Here is a 15,440-nt window from a genome sequence, read left to right as displayed (position 1 = left end):
GCGTTGAAGCGAGAGCTAGCACGAAGGTGAATTCACTCGCTGCTGCGGGTTCTATTTTGAAAGGTATCGTGCGGTACGGACTGACGGACGGATGGTTTTTATTTGTGGGTAATTATAGAAATGCTTACGTTATAAAAAAAAATTGCAGGGTTCGCGGATGTCGCGATAACAACCAACTCCGTCTTGATCGCCCCCTCCCCACCCCGGGAAAAGGGACACTACGCCTCTACCTCAGTTGAAGAAACGATGATGAAACGTTAACGACAAGAACGGCATTTTTTAACGCGTTGTCTTATGGCCTCCGAGATTTGCGCGCAAAGCTGGCGCGCGCGAACCTGGGGGGGGGCATAATTGGCTGCTTAATAGCATTAAAGGACAAAAAGATAATACCAAACGACACAGTAAAAATGCAAACAAAGAACTGATCTTCGCTATACTGTTTGGGGAAAAGAAATAAAAAATTAGACAGCCGCAACACACGCCACTAAAGCCACCACCGCCGGCATAACGCGGAACCAACAGTTGGCAACATTCATTCGCGCGTCATTGTCCGCTTCGTCTCCGCAACGAGAGCCGCCATCCTTTCGCGCCGGCCGTTTTGTCATAGTTCTGTTTTTCTGCAAGTCCGCGCACGCAGCTCATCGGTAGATGCACGGGTGCACGGCGTCGCATTGCGACCTGCGGCATTTTCTCGTGTTCGCGCAATCGGTGTGAAACATGTCGCATGTGAAATATTTGATAGAAGTGCCTCACGTCCAAGTCAAGCCGCCGTACGGGTGTATGGCTGTGTGCCCCGTTCTCGGAAGCGTCGACGGGTTTCCGGCATGCGGATTTCAGGTACGTGCAAATGCGTTTCGCCCTCCTATTGAGCTCCGGAGCAAAGCGTGCAATATTTCATGTGAAAGATGCAGTGCCCGTCATCATGGTGTGAATTTCGAGCGGGAAACGAGAACTGTGGCACTTAGAGCACACCGCGGCTGCTAAGTCAGCGTTGAAATTGTTTTACGTTACCGTAATGTGTTGCTGTCTAATCTGCGGCTTGTGGACAGCTAGCCCATTGACTTTTGCTTGTGGCAGCGATAGGTATATAAATGGAAGCGGTAATAATTTTCGAGAGCAGACAGTTGTTTCGCGCGATGTTTGGTCGTGTTCATGGCGTTATGAAAGCTAGAAAACTAACTGGCTTGATCGTGCTTAGTTCCAACTCTAAGGGGCGTAACGTTGGCGGTGTATATGTTTGTTTTCTGTGCCGCGAGTATCACTTTCATGCTTTTGTTGCATGAGAGTGGTAGCTGCTGCATGCCGTCTGGGCAGAATACAATAAAAGCAATTTCCTCACTTTCATACGTATGCAATGTGACGTAACAAAATTTCCAGCGTTTTATTCGGAGCGTAAATGTCCAGTATAGTTTAGTAAGAAACTCAAATTCTGTCTTAGCTTAGTAGGCGTGAAACAAGTGAAACTCTCATTCCTTTTTGAATCGTTCGCCCAAACCGCACCGCCCGCAGATGCGTCATCGGGTAATTGACAGTAGCTTCGCTACGTGAGTTGTTTTATGCGCCAATATTGCCCGGTTAAGTATCCTGTTCATTTATGCCGACGCTCGTTCATCTTGATTTTAAGCGATTACTATCCCCGAGTACCGGACGATGCCAAACTTGTTGTGAGGTGTAGCAAACGCGGGAAATTCAAAGTGGCGTGGCTGCAAGTTCCTGTTTTTACGTTTCTTGCATTCAGAGCCAACAGACACAGTATCACTGATTTATTTCCATTTCTGCTGTACTTGATCAATCTAATGTGACAACTGCATTTGCTCTTTAATGTTCTCCATTTATGTGTATTCAGCTTGGCTGCCAGAAAATGCTTGAATTTTTTTCAGTATCCAAGTGACGAAATATTTCACTTACGGCCGTGTGTGAAACACGCAAGATGACAAAACTGATAGCAAAATGATGAGATGTTTCTTTTATAGCGTTTGGACTCGACTTTTGGTGAGGATGTCGATCGACCTCTGGCCTGGTGACAGCACACCCACATCGCCAAAGTGCAGCCTATCAGTTGAGTGCCCCCGAATGGACCATCAACATCGGAAAATGAAACAGAGCCAGGTAGGGGCAATTTTTACTTTGGAACAGAATACTGACAGCTGCCTCTTTTTTTAAGAACTAAATAACATATTTACAAACCCATCCTTTCTCTTTGTGCAGCCTACATAGAATTGTTTTTTGCTTGTTATACAGATCTTCAGAAAGCAGTTCTTCTGAACCCTTTCTGCATGCACAAATAAATAAAGAGGAGTGCACTTTCTGAAGAAATTGATGCACTGAAATGTGCGTTCGACACACAATGAGATGCAAAATAACCAATAACATTAAAGCGGTAAAAAAAAACAAGTTTGAAACATGTTCTAACATCATAACCCGCCTTGGCATACGGATCTAAATATAACAGCAACAGAGGTGCATGCAGAGAAGTGTTTGTAAATGTTTGCAAGATATGTACGTTGTCTAAGAAATTGTTTTTACTTACTCGGAGCTTCGTGTTGCCGTGGCAGTGCAGTAAAAGCTCAAAATGATGCCCCTGCTCCTAATAAAGCACCTTTAGATTTTAAAATTAAATTATGGGCTTTTACATTCCAAAGTCACAACCTGAAGTTTTGGGAACCTGGCCTTCTTTAATGTACACCCGAATCTAAGTGCATAAGCGTTATTGCATTTTACCCCATTGGAGGGCAGCTGCCATGGCCTACATTGAAGTTAGGACCAGCATGACTGAGCAGCATGGCATCATAGTAAGTGGGCTATAACACCAGGTCAAAATGAGAAATACTGCTTAGAACTACCAACTTCTTGGCTCACAAGCACTTTGCACTAAGTTAAAGGAGTATGGAGTACTGACAGCGACCACTTATGTACCAATTTCTTTTTAGGCTGACTCTGTTATTAGGGTGCGAAGCTTCAATTAGTCAAAACCAGCCTAAATTACAGAACCAGCTCAAAACACGCACCAGGTATAGCTGGATTTGGACATGAAAATGGAGTCAATTCATGTCGCCGAAAATGGAGGTGGCAGTCACACTATTTCATGCATTTTGCCTAAAACATAGTCAATAATAATTAATCAATTTCTAAAATATTCTTCTCAAAAAGTTTTTTTTCAAGCATGAAAGGAGGAGCCAAATGGTGTTCAGGTGCACGAGTGGTTAGTTGCATGGCACTTTTCGCATGTATTCACTGGCTTCTTTCAAGCTTGAAAAAAAAACTTGTTGCACATATTGAGCAGTAGAAAGCTGGATTGGTAATTTTTCAGGATGCTCTACAATTTTCGCACTGACTCTTGCTTTGAATATAATATTTGAGCAGTTAAATAATCGTTAATAACTAATTACCTAATTAGGAAAAATGCAAGAATTGGTTTCACTTCCTCAAAACAATGGCAAACGACATTACCTTGGTGCTGTCCAGCTACGTGGCACTTTTACATATTTAAAGCTTGCACATGTCAGACAGACCACCTGGTAATTACAAGGCATATATAGCAGTGGCTAAGTTGTGTGAGCCAGCCATGAGTAGCGAATCATGCGAAACGGCCATGTTTCTTTGACTTAAGGGCATGATAAGATTTACATGCTCGACAACTTGTATCAGTGGGTTCTAGGCCTGTTCGTAGTTTAGCTGCTACATAAACAATATTTCTCCACGTGTAAGCTCATATGCATCTTTCAAGTATATTCCCTCATGTGTCCAAAATAAACCATCCTCGCGCTTCCTTCATTATGTCTTCATCTGTTGCTGTGCTAAATTTTTAACATGCAACTGCACAAATTTTCATCTAGTTTTCATATTTCCTCGTTGTTTGGTGGCTTTATTTCTGAACAAGTTGTTTTCGTTAAACCCTGTTGCACACAGCAGTACACAGCATTTCTGCTTAGAGTGGGAATTTTTTTTTCAGATTGACATTAATACACCTTGCCTGGGCAATGTAAGACATTCTACATAACACGGCCCTGCAATAATGTTTTATATTGCATTCCAGCATCATGCAAAAGCTGTTTACTTACCAGATTAGAATATGTATAAGTGTTTGAAGTAACAGAACTGGAAGAAGCCAGCAGATAATGAGGCCAAGGAAAGCATACAGGAACATGTTTTAAGTTTTTTATATGAAGTATAGAAATGATAAATTCTAGGTAAATGAAAGTGGATTAAAAGATATCCACCTGTGGGTGATGAACGGACCCATAACCTTCACATTACGCATGTGATATACTAACCACTGTGGTACTACGGCCGTGTTCGAGCGTCGACAATCTGAGGGGCCATTGTGGACGGTTGAATGCTGCCTCGGTGGCACAGTGGTTAGTGCATCGCATGCCTAATGCAAATGCTGTAGGTTCGTTCTCCCCCCATGCCTGTTTTTTTTACCATTTTCATTTCCCTTTATCATTTCTACATTTAAATACAAAATTACAAATAAGTTTCCACGTGCCTTCCCTGGCATCTTCCAGCTGTGATTCAGAAAAAGTTTGACCCTCAGTATCCTTTCTTCTCATTTGGAAGAACAGGAGCTTCATTTTAATAATAATGAGTTCACTTTGTTCAGCATCTCAATGTGGTCTCAAATCTTATCACAGCATGTGTATTACTAAGTGAAGTTTTTTGTTAAGATGACGATATAGCATGGGACCTAATTAGTAGCCTTTGTGTTCAGATATATGACTAGTCTAATAAATAGGATTTTAAGAAGCACTTCTAACATGGTCTGATCATGTGTTTAAAAAAACTAATCTAGCATGATTTCAGGTATAACTGTTGCCCCTGAAAAATATTTGGATCATCTGCATTGGTATTGTTTTTAGAGAGCACCAATACTGCTTTGGTTGAAGTAGCCTCGTGGAACATGAAGCATCGCTTCTTGCTGAGTCAAGGAAATATCTGCATATCTGAGGTGCATGTGTCATATGCTCGAATGCTGCTTAAAGGCTGCTAATAAGAAAATTACTTCACTTGCCTTCCAGAGATTGCTTCAGTAGTCTATGCTACTCGATCATAAACAATTTACCAGAGTGATAAACAATTTACCAGAGTGAACATTCATCACAGTTGGCTTTGCAATGTTTATGCAAAATACCACAATTGACTACTAGACATGTGACTGCACTAAAACTTGGAATTAATGACCAGTAAGATTTATGGGACAGCAAAACTTGTGTTTATTACTCCAGAACAAAATGCCAGGCACTTCGGTTATTTCTGCCATAGAGTTTCTTACAGTAATTACTAGAGGGAACTCTGGCGCTCCAGTCGTACCACCATGGGAATGATGGGAAGCACATGGATTTGTCTGATATTCATGCTTGTGAATTCAGACGTTCTTGTGGCTTCGTATATTATACGCTATATAAATCTTATTGTCGTAAATTTCAGCGCAGTCTATACTCTTCGAAGTGCAGAAGACGGCGCCAACACGCACAATTGCTATTAATTGCAACGATTGAGCTTGTCCAGGTGGCCAAATCGAAAGGCGCCAAGCGTCTCAAGGCACTGGTATGCCCGCGATAACTTCATCAGGGCGTTGCACTCGCTTGTCGTTACATGCCTCCGTGGCTTAATGGTTTCAATATCAGACTTCTGCTCTAGAGTTCCTGTGTTTGAATCCTGTCGTCGGACGGTTTTAATGTTTATTTATTTATTACACAGTATATTGTTGAAAATGACTAGTTTACAAAGTCACAAAGCCGCTTGAAGCCAAACAGACGAAGTTTAGGCAAATCCATGTACTTCCCATAATTTCCATGCTGGTACAGCCGTTCTTGTTTGATTTGTGGACACTAATGTCAGAGTTACCTCTAGTAATTATTGTATGAAACTGATTTCTGCACCTCACTCTTGCAGAAGCGGCACCACACCTGCTGCGTAAACATGCACTACCTTTCGTCCAAGTGCAGGGAATGCTGTGAACTCGCCCTGTACAAAGCCTGCACTAAGTAAAACAAATCACAACGTGCAGTTGCTGTCACGTTGAACTGGTGGAATGAGTATTGAAATGGAGCACCTCCTGAACTAGTTCAGGAAGTGCAGGTTAATCAAGTGGAGATTATATAGTAACAGAAGTTGAGTGATTCTGCATTACATTCACGAAATATACTTCATGATACTTTTCCATTTATTTCCTCAGTTATTAAGAATCTATTTTGCATTGTTGGACAAAACTACAGAATGCCAACATATTTTCTAGCATTCAATGGTAGCAAACATGTCAAAACTTGTTCTAGTTTCTGGATTGCCGCTTCAACCGTTAACCCCCTAGTTAATTCCGGAAAAATGTACAAAATTTTCCAAATTTTTTACGTACTCAATTTTTCGGTGTCATTCTCATTCTAAAAATAATTACTTCATTGGTCTCTGGTTAGAAATAACACAAAAATAAGAGCTGCTCTTGAGGGCAGCTTTCCCTCAATGCCGACTGTAACTCATCTTTGACAATAACAGCAGCATAACATCGGGCAGAAAGAGTGCGACTCGTCATTGGCGATATTGGTACTACCTGCAGTCACTAGTACAGCTTGGGATCAAGGGTTAAAGGTTGCGACTTGGTTGCTGCCCAATTTTAATTCTGCAGCTGTTACACTTGGGTGTATCGTGTGTATGTACGTGTGCATGCATTAAAATGACTTCACGCTAGAGCAAAGCAACTGTAGCGCAGAGAGGCATTAGTCATCTTTATATATTTGCTTTGTAAAGATGCGCTAAGTTTATCTTTGCAATATAGACTTGGTGCTCTTTGGCCAAAGATGACCTTGTGCTACTAAAACCTATCAATTAGCTTTTTTGCAGTAGCAGGTGCTTATTCCTTTTTCGGGATTGGTGTGTGAGTTTTAATTTGTTTTTCTTGAACTGTGCAATTCCCACTCAGAGGACTGCATGTCATCTGAGGTGTTCCTTTTTCAATCGAGAATGTTGAGGTTGTGTTTGTGAAACTCGATTTCTTGCCTCAAACGAGCTTGTACAAACTGACCAAGCTGATAATTCTACCTGCTTACATATGAAATATGTTGCGGTTATGAACCCTCATAATGAATGACACATAGTATAAAAATTTTATCTATTAAAACAATTTAATGAAATTTTTCATGTTTTTACCGTTCGTGTTCACTTCTCTACTCTCGTGTCCTGTCTGCATACCTCACCTCTTTTTTACCACAATGCAGGGGGAAAAGGTTCCGGTAGCACCATGCATTCAGTATGGTGGCCCAGACGTGTATGCAAGCAATCTCCTTCATGTGGACCAAGAACTACTCTGCAGTGTCTCGCAGACTTCCATGCGAAGTCCTCAACATTCTCGTCTCAGTGGAATGGCTGCTCATCTATCTGCGTGTCCATCACCAAGACGGCCAGTTGTAAAGCTCCTGTACCCGTTTAAGAAAGCTTCATGATTTTTTTATTTAGTTTTCACGGTTGGCCGTAGAATCTTAACATTTTTGATGTTTATAACATTTTTACCTGGCACAAAGTGGTGCAATAACTTTAAACCAGTGTAATGTATTTAAGTGATGCTCACTCTAATGCCTATCTGGTTTTGTTAGTGTTTAAGAGATTTCTATGTCTGATGAGGTAAGAGCATATGAATTTGTCATCGTGGCTCGTTTCAATGAGCTGCTAGGAAAAAAGTCGCAAAACTTATCACACAACAGTTGTAGCATTTTTGTTTTCATGACTAGTATACACGTTTCAAAAGATGGAAAGTGGGGAAAAAACCTGAAGAACATAATCATCCTAGGATTGTCATGTCCTTACAACTCTGCAATGATAATGCCTCATACATCTTGGGAGCACATTGGTCACAATGCCTACAGGTATACTTGATAAGAGAATAGCTTGCACCCAGATTTGCCACACAGTTGATGGCTGATGGCTTTTGTTTGTCGTCTTCATGTTACTACTATGTATTCAATATTCATTTAGATGTAAAGGACACTAGAGGCACTGAAGTACCAAATGGCACTTGCATTTCAGGGGACAAAGTGCCCAGCATGCCTGTCACAAAACGTGTTCTAGGGGCTACCTTGCCTCTATAGGTAAATGGATACCAGATGCTCTGTGTACAGTGTAATCTGTGTACTTGTCTGGAGGGCTTGAAAGATGTGCTACGGGCTGTACTGGCACTGTCTGAAGATAATGCATGGTTCTAGAAAGCCTGCAGCTGAGCATCTGCCACCATACTGAAGGAACTGTCCTAATTTTGTTGATGTTGAAATGTAGGAGCTGCAATGAATAGTTGTGAATATGGCAGTGCTGCCAAACTAAAGCACAAATTACACACCTCGACTCACACAATGCACTCTGAAAGTTTTGCTACGTGGTATCTGTGTTTGCTGCCTGACCTTATGGCACCTTTACGAGCAATCGCAGGTGATTGCAGCTGCTGAGGCTTTATCAACTGGCAAGTTGAAAAAATAATGCTGTGCCACCAGTGTGACTGCACATTCCGAGATGCAAGCTATCTTGAACCAAGTGTTCGGTAGACAGTACCTGTGCAGCCAAAACATGGTGTTTGAGCCCTATAGGCAACTACGTTCACAACTGCCCACAAGTGTGCTGTCGGAACAGAAAGTTGAGAACAAGCAGCATTTTTACCGGGGTTCAAACATTAGTGCAAGTCATTCTTTCACCAAGGCTGGTAATCATGCATATGTAATGAGAACAGGGCATTTGTTACACACAAGGCGTCATGTGTCAAGTTTAATTAGATCAGTAATCTATGAGATGGAATTATAAAAAGTGTACCTTTCGTTCCTCAGTGGTCTCTTGGAGAGATGACCATTTCTGGCAGTTTAGTTTTGCCTTCTTATGTCTAGATTTGGTGTGCATATTGCAACTATAACTAACAGTCAGTGCTCTGTCCTGCCGAGTTTTTATGCTGCTTTTGTGATATTTGCAATATTTTGCAGTTCAGCTGCAAAATATTGTCTATAGTATTATATATTGTCTATGCAAGTATATGTCTTTACTATTACTAGTTTTCATGTTCAACTTTTGTGCAGTGCTCACTAGTTATTACTAGCCATGTTTTGTTCACACATGCTCTTGGATTGTTGCGCGAAGTGACACGGACACAGACTACAAGCAGACAGGACGAGCGCTAACTCTCAACTAAATATTTCTTGAAACGACGAACATATATATATATATATATATATATATATATATATATATATATATAAAGTGATTGCAGAAAACCGCAGCATAAGAACATGACAAGGTATGAAGAAATCAGTTAAACATATCAGGAAGTAGGGAAGTCAAAAAAGGAAACAACAAAAAGACACTACTTCAGATTAACACACGTGTTGTGAAGATACTGAAATTCGCATTCTAACAGGCAAAGATGCATGGCTAATGCAAGTCTCTCCCAATCTTTTAATGTGGAATGCCTTGATTATTTCCCGTGTGGTTTGACATTTGTCTCGAAAGAATTTTTGTGTCTTCAAACAAAGGTTTACAACCGCAATTGAAACAATGTGATGCTAGATGTGAAGCATTAGGGTTTGAAAGTGAATATTTGTTTTCTTTTAGTCTAATATTAATGCACCTGCCGATCTGTACAATGTAAGTCTTCCCGCACTTGAGAGGATACTGATAAACTATACCAGTGTTACAAGGCACAAAAAGGGACACATGTCTAACGCCGCAATTATCTTTTCTGTTTTGCCACCCTGTTCAAGTTTCCTATTTATCATAGGCACATGATAGACAACTTGCGGGGCCGAGAAAACTTTATCCACATCATATGTACTGACCACGTTCCATAAACCATCTGATAATCTATGTATATAGGGCACTACAGCAAACCTTCTTTTTCTGTTTTTCTTGTTTCTTAGCCTGGCCTTTTACCCATTTTAAAAGCTTTTTGCAGGTTAGTGATAATAAATGCACAGGATAACTAGCCTTCTCGGGCCTATTTGTTGTGAAAAACTGTTTCATATTGTGTGGACATGACTAGCTTACTCAGCTCTTAAGTTTGCCATTACTAATGTCCACACAATATGAAACAAAGTTTTTCACAACAAATAGATAGAGAGGCATTCCACATTAAAAGATTGGGAGAGACTTACATTAGCCATGCATCTTTGTCTCTGTTAGGATGCGAATTTCAGTATCTTCAGAACACGTGTGTTAAGCTGAAGTAGTCTTTGTTGTTTCCTTTTTTACTTCCTTACTTCCTGATATGTTTAACTGATGTCTTCATACCTTGTCATGTTCTTACGCTGCGGTTTTTTGCAGTCACCTATATATATATATGTTCTTCGTTTCAATAAAAATTTTTTTGAGAGTTAGCGCTCATCCTGGTCTGCTTCTAGTCTGTGTACGTGTCACTTCGCACTACAATCCAAGATCATGTTACTGTACCAACTCGCCCAACTTTCTATCCTTGTGTTAACATAGACACACTCAGACTTGTTCTTACTTATGTGACCGGTTATTTTTGTACTTTATAATAAGATGCAGTGCTTTTCGAATGAAAACATGTGATAGTTTGTAGTGAGATTATTTTAAAAAAACTTTTCTGCTTAAAATCTATTTGAACAAGCTGTGCCATTATTCGGTGCCTATGTCTTTGTATTGGTATGGTTTTACTCCTTATCTTCCTTTTTACTTTTAAAATGTGCAAACATTATTATGTAATCATTTCTCTTTAATGAAATAATAAATACTTTTCTTATGACATTTCGTCACAAATTTTACAATGATTTTGTTCAATTAGGTAAGCTTAGACTAGCTGATTGTTATTCTGATAGCTTAACTTACTATGCCTGTGGGATATTCAATGCAAGCACATGGTGAAAAATAAACTAAATTATTGGGTATAAGCAGGTCACTGGCAGTAAATGGAGCATACATATATTTCAGGAAATAGTGCATGCTTATATATTGAACAGCATGCACAGCTACACATGCTGTTTTGTTCGTAAATGCTCAAACAATATTCGAAGTGGAAGCGCTTTGTTGCACTTTGTTCTTTGGCTTTCAGTGCTACCTTTAAGTCATATATGTGAAAGTACTAGTAGAAGCATCCCGTGGAGATAAATGACAACTTTGATGAATAGAGGTATAAAATGTGTGCTTAAAACGGCAAAAAACTGCTTCACAGGCAAACGTATGCTTCTGTAGTACTGCATTTGTTACCGTCACCAATCCATGCATTGCTTGCGCTCTATTGCATTCAATATGAGCTACGACAACGAGCTGTGGTGTCTTTCCCTCCTGGTCGAGGTGGTGTTGCGAAAATTTTTGACCAAGTGGAGGTTTTTAATTATTTCTGAAATGCATGCAACCATGCTTTTGGCTGTGTGCTGTTTCCACGGAGTGATAAGTACTGGTGCACCAAGGTGCGGGAGATCCTGTGTCCTTTGTGCAGCGCGCGTTGTTATTGCGCTCTGCATCCTGCCGGCAGTGTACTATCACTGCAGAGGAAGATTACGAAAAGCATAGGATGTGTGCATTTCTGCGATCATGAGACAAATTTTTTGCCTGAAAGGGTCGCACGTTATGCTACCACATGACGGACCAGAAGCGCAATATGACGACGCCTCACAGATTCTGGCTCATACTGAACAAGGTAGTACCATAGCTAAGGCTAGGCAGCATTCACAACAGCTATTCTGCCCATTAACTATATGGCTGTAGTGAACGCTAAAATACTTGCAGGGATAACACCCTTTCGGAAGGGTGTTGTCCATGCTACACCCATATTGAAAGGGTGGTGTCTGTTACACCCCATATAGAAAGGGTGTCGTTTGTTTACACCCATAGGCAAGGTGACGTCATATTAACGCCCCTTCTTTTGTGGGGTGTTAATTTGCATCCCTTTGCTTGGGGTGTAGCAATACACCCCAAAAGGGTGTCACCCATGGGACAAGTCATTTACACCCTTAAGGGTGTTAAAATTTTTAGAGTGCTCTGCCTCGGTGCGGTCGTCCGGGCGCCCAGCACTTTCGAGACACTATTAGTCATTTGTGTCCTGCGCTCAATGTCGCGGCCTGAACCCGGATGGTCTCGGTGACCTAGCAATGTCCATTGGTTTCTTTATTACGCCGTGCTCTGAGTTCTGTTTCCTGGCGTCCCGCTGTCGCGGTTTTGGCAGGGGCACTTCTGCAAGCACGGTGCGGACATGGGTGCGCGCTGGGCGTGATTACAAACCTGCTAACCCTTATATGCACGTCAGTTTCACACTTCGCTTCTTTTATTTTTTTCCTCTTCTTTGATTTCTTTCCGTACTTTGAAGCTGGAGCAGGCATCTGCACGCCGCTTTGACATTTGTTCCTTGCTACTTATACTTTTACTTCTTTCTCATGTACCATAAATGTACATCTCCTTGTACAGGTACATACATGTCTCGGATGGAGGCTTAAGTGGCCCTAAGAGATTGCACTTTGGGTTTTAGTGACGGTGGCTGCCCGGTGACTAGTGTTGACTGGGCAGTCACCGTCACCACTTTTAATCAGTGTTCTCAAGTCTCTTTGCAGCTTTTCACGTACTGGCTCTCGCGCTCCCCGGCTGATCAAGGAACTTGGTCGGCGTTTTCACCATCCCTGTCATCTTCACTCTTTACCTTCAGGGGCACTCAGCATGCCGATCATCATCATTATTTTTCTTTGGAGATATCAATAAACGCTCTACGCGAGGCCATTGTGCCCTCGCTGACCTCGCCTTGGGATATTAGCTGTTACCGTGCCCACCCTTTCTTTTTCCAATTGGCTTTTATATATGAAATTTGCGCTTTGGGCTATTGACCCCATTTCATTTATTTTTGGTTGGTTTAAGCCTGTTATTGCGTCAGTAGGAACGGGCTTTTCCCTCCTTTCATTTATTTTCTTTTATTTTACATGAGGGAGCAGACTTCGAAAAGGGGCGGTACACCAGCCACATAATTCGATAGCGCCAGGGCAAGCTCAGCCCAAAAAACAAGGCGCAAACTTCAGTCCTGGATATTTTTCCTGTTTGAAGGCGCTGCGGTAAACGCGAGGACGGATTCCAAAAACGACTTTTGTACGGCGTTTTATTGGAGTGCGTGACCGTACGAAAGTGTCAAGAGCGCTGTCGCGTCGAGTTCACTGTATATGGCTCACTTGAGGCCAACAGAAATAAAGTTTACTGGGTCGCGGTACCGGCGCCCCAGTAAATGGGTACCGGCGGTCTCGCGCATTCCGCGGCTTTTTCCACCGCCCAGGCCGCTCGTCACGCTGCTCACGGCGCATGGGCGTTTTCCCTACTATTTTGCCCGGTTTCACTTGCAGCGCGAGTCGCAATGTCCGTATGGCATGCAATGCGCAGACAGCAGCCACTTTCTTAACGCGTGTCCGCTAACGGCGGCGGTGGCGACACAGCTACGCACGCCAGAGGAACCCGTATTACCCATCAAACACTATCCTCGTCTGTTGCGTTGCGCGCGTTCCCGGGCGCTTTTAATGCGCATAGTGGCTATAGTGAGTGATCGCATTCCCGACATTGTCGGATCGCATGCAGGACCTCGCACAAATGCAGCCAACGTTTGCGCGCCGTCCGGAGGCGGGGTGGGGGGAACGATCGGGGTGCGGCGGCGGGCCAGGGGTGCGCCCTCTCGTAGGGGAGGTGACGGGACGTTGTAGCAGAATTCTAGATGTCCGCCGGGTCGATGTCCGTCCTCTCGACAACTTCCGTCGCCACAAGGCGAGTGGCAAAGGAGACATTCCACAGTATGCCGGGGCAATCTAAAGTCAGGGGTTCGAACCCCATGGACGGTGACAATTTTTTTTAAGTTTGTTTTTTAATTACGTCACACATACCTTCCACACGTCACACCTTTGCTCCTACGGCATGCTGGCCTTTCGCCCAAATATGGAGAGGCTCTGCCTCGCCTGTATGCTGCGGGCAAGTGGTGTAAGTTTCTTTAATCGACACATTAGAACGTCAAACCGTACCCGTATGGGCGCATGCGAGGTAGAAGGTGGCTTCGACGGATACACAAGCACATGCCGTCAGCAGACTGCATGACCACCACCATAGACCTTGCAGCAACGTCCGCGACGCGTGCGCTGGGGTGTGGTCCGGCTGCCGTGGCACCTTTTCGCGATGCCTCGAACGGCCGCACCCCGAGTGTGTCACGTGTGGACGCGCGTGGTCGGGCGCGGCGCGCTGGGCGCAGGTGGTTGTAAATGCGGCCAGTTCGTCTCGAAACGTCCCGAAGACGCCGGTCGCCAAGCGAGCGCGACGACGGGAGCCGACTGGACGTGGTGGCGACCGCTGAAGAAGATTGTCGACGACACCACGGACTTCGACGCGACGGTGGTGTGACTCGCCGGACAGTGTGCCAGGACGAGATGACACCCGCGGCACTGAACGAGAACTTCTACGGCGTGCGGTCTTTGTGCTCTTGCCTGCTCTTGAGTCACGGTTTCTTTTATTTTTTTTTCTGTCTTTATAGCCTCTTTTGTTCTTTTTTCCCTCGCGTTGATTGTGCCCGGTGCCTTACGGGGTGGAACCTACAAGGCCCTCAGCAGGTGTTCGCGACCGCGGCAGACGGTGGATGCCGTAGGACCTTTTTGCGACCACCCGTGGCACCGCACGAGAGTGTCTATCGCGCGTGGTTTCTGTGTTACCTGCCTGCGTTTGTATAGCGTTTTCTTTTACCTTTTTGTAATTTTTCTCTTTCTAGACTTGTTTTCTTTTCCTTCATGTTGCTTCTGCCCGGTGCTTTACGGGAGAGCTGTGAAACTGACAAGGCCCTCAGCTGATGTTCGCGACCGCGAAAGACAGAGGATGCCGTGGGACCTTTTGTGACGAACCGTGGCACCGAACGAGTGCGTCTCTCGCGAGCGGTTTCTGTGATACCTACCTGCGTTTGTGTAGCGTTTTCTTTTACCTTTTTGTAATTTTTCTCTTTATAGAATTATTTTTCTATTCTTTTACGTTGCTTATGCCCGGTGCCATACGGGAGAGCTGTGAAACTGACAAGGCCCTCAGCTAATGTTCGAGGCTGCGAAAGACAGTGCATGGTGCGTGACCTTTTGAGCCGACCCGTAGCACTGAACGAGCGCGTCTACGGCGGGTAATCTCTGTGCTTCCGCCTGCTTTTGTACGCGTTTTATTTTTCCTTTTTGCTTGCCTTTTCTTTTTCTGTGTGATCTCCCGTATTGACTGTCATTTCCCCCTCTTTTTCCTTTTCATTTTGCACGTCTTTTCATGTATGCCGGGGAAAGGGGCTTTCACTTTTGTTCTCGGCATGGCCATGCCAACCCGTCTCCGTCTCTTTCTTCTTCATCCGTAAAAAGCCCGACGCGGGGGCTTCTGAGCTCGCTGAGACGCCTCAGAACACACACGCGTTACCTTTGCCCACATCTTTATTTTTACAATTGGCTTTTCTCCACAAAAACATGCGCTTTGGGTATTAATTCAAAACC

At 43.4% G+C, this 15,440-nt stretch overlaps 1 long non-coding RNA gene across 1 annotated transcript; it reads left to right on the top strand.

Moving 5' to 3' along the window:
- Positions 1-581: 581 nt before the first annotated feature.
- On the top strand, positions 582-10,726 carry LOC129382000 (uncharacterized). Its single transcript, XR_008610087.2, has 3 exons — positions 582-837; positions 1,974-2,109; positions 7,212-10,726. It is a non-coding gene; the product is annotated as an uncharacterized lncRNA (long non-coding RNA).
- The last annotated feature ends 4,714 nt before the right edge of the window (positions 10,727-15,440 follow it).

Source organism: Dermacentor andersoni, chromosome 10 (assembly GCF_023375885.2).
Source record: "Dermacentor andersoni chromosome 10, qqDerAnde1_hic_scaffold, whole genome shotgun sequence".
Lineage (NCBI taxonomy): Eukaryota > Metazoa > Arthropoda > Arachnida > Ixodida > Ixodidae > Dermacentor > Dermacentor andersoni.
Note: the sequence above shows the minus strand (reverse complement) of the source record. Positions and strands in the feature narration are given on the sequence as shown.